Raw genomic sequence first — 2500 nt, 5'->3', positions numbered from 1 at the left:
CACACACACACACACACACACACACACACATATTATAATATATATATATATATATATATATATATATATATATATATATATATATATATATATATATATATATATTAGGAAATAGGAAATAAAAAAAACACCAAGTAGAAATGTGAAAGAACAAAAACAGTATAACAGAAAGGGTGAGGCAACATCAATGTCCCTGTGATATATAGTTCTCCGTATGAAACTGTCGCACGTTTTCAACGCAATAGAGGACAAATATTGAACGTTAAATAAAAATCTGCCTGACTGACAGAGACCGTTTTTCAACCAGAACAAAGTTAAGTAAGATGTGTTCGTGACCGTAAAAAATTACATTAATTACATAATTTCGGTTTTGGGATTGTTTTCGGCCACTAACCTTTATAATGACATAGGTATGTTCGACAAAAAAGTGAATTTGATGCTAACATATAATGTTATGTTATTGTGTATTTTATTAAACATATTGTGAATAAGGTAAAAGTGACCTTTTAGATGTTATGTTGTTACACAAACGATTGTCTGTTATCCATCAGTTTAATTTATATAAAGATTATTGAAATAGATTGTATATTGATTTACTCACACCATCGTTTGAAAGGCTGGAAAATAAATAAATGAGAAAACCTTGGTGGTAAATATTACTGACATGATTATTGTCGAGACTGAGATGGTATGGACACGTAGTAGGAATGAGAGGAGGTAGGAGTGAGGAGTCTTGGGATGAACCTAGTGAGGTCAGAAGGCGAAGAGGAAGGGGACGGACTAGAAGGAGGGATAAAGTGAGGAAGGATTAGGATAAGAAGGGTCGAATGGATGAAGTTGCTTTCGGCTGTAGTTAGAGACGAAACATCTAGGTAACCGACCCCTTAGCTTAAAGAGAGTGATAAAGATTGGGACGACTTCTCACCTTTGTAACTCGAGGTACTTTACTTTATGATCTTCTTAATTCATAAGAAAAGGTTTATTATTTCCAATATGTATCACCTGTATTACTCAAGAGCATCTATAAAGCAACAAAATGATACTTAATGTTCTGATAAAGTTTCAGCAGAACAATTTTCCTCTGTAAAAGCACGGCTATTTCCGTCCAAAACAACCTACACCGGTTTGAGTAACTGCTCTAGGAGAGACAGTTCATATCCTGGAAGGGAATGAGATCATTGTAGCCCAGACACATCTTATTAAACCACGTGAATAATATGCAGAGCTATTGTATAACGAATTGTCATTAATTGCACTTAATGACAACACGCCACAAGACATGAAATGGGGTTAACAATCCTTAATTGTCAAGAGGCTTCCAAGGACTAAGCATGAGAATATGAAACGGTTCAGGGGATTACAGTCACAGTCTTGGGGAACCTATATAACTACAAACTTCCAATAAGTCCGGAAACAGAAGTTTCTGAAAATGACTGAAGTTTGTTTGGGGTTTAAGAAGTATCTTCCAAGCGTTACGTCAGGTGTGTCATGTTTTTTGTTTTTTTTTGTTTGATAAGTTATGTTTTTGTGACGTTTACTTAGACCTGCTGATATTTTGACTACAATTCGCTTATTCGCTCTGCCATCAAATTTTGTAGTTTTAATGAAAGTATAAACCGTCAACAAATAAAATACAAAGCTATGATTAGGTCTAAAATGAGGTTAATCTAGATCTGCAGCACGCACACAAAAAACCGTGAAAGCATTTACCGTTTTTTAGAAAAAGCCATTTTTAGAAATTTATCGTTTTTTTTCTACATCTATGATTGAGCTTTCCTTCAAACGTAGTTCTACTACAGCTGAAATATACAAACAGAATACATTTTACGTTTGGTTATGCACGTAATCATAGTATTCTTTAAGAGTAACAGTTTAAAACAAGAATCTAAACCAGCTCATACACATTACGTATTCTAGGAATGTTTTCAATTTGCCGCCATTTGTACTGGATTTGCATATGAGTGCAAAGAGTAGTACCCTCAAGGGCAATAATGTATGGCTACTATTCTTTACCAGCTCAAACGCATTACGTATTCTGGAAGGAGTCTTATCCGGTGGGATGGAAAAAGGAATAAAGCAACTCGGTTCTGCTTCGGAAAAATATATTGTCCATTCGTGCAGCGTGAAAAGAGCTCCGTTTTCAATGGAGAAGGAAGAATAATTGGGTCATTTCGAAGAAATAAAAACCCCAAGTCTGAATTCACTCTGTTTTATTTATCTCAGATAGGCTGCCATGGTACTGCATGGAATTGGAAAGTGTTTACGTTGCCTTTCAGTTGTGCAATTGCAACTTCAATAGTTCAAGAGAATATGCAATGCCTCACTGCCCTAAAGCATTTTCCATTGCATTTTGATAGCTGCTGTATTTATACCTATTTATTCAATAATTCTTAATTAATTTTTAATTTTTTTTTTTCTATATCAAATAACCAAGCTCCTCTTCCCGTGTTTCCTAATACCTTCGTTACTTCCTTCAAGTGAACACCATATTCTTTGGAAG

Source organism: Macrobrachium nipponense, chromosome 1 (genome assembly GCF_015104395.2).
Source record: "Macrobrachium nipponense isolate FS-2020 chromosome 1, ASM1510439v2, whole genome shotgun sequence".
Taxonomy (NCBI): Eukaryota; Metazoa; Arthropoda; class Malacostraca; order Decapoda; family Palaemonidae; genus Macrobrachium; species Macrobrachium nipponense.
The sequence above is the reverse complement of the archived record's forward strand: the minus strand, read 5'-3'. Positions refer to the sequence as shown.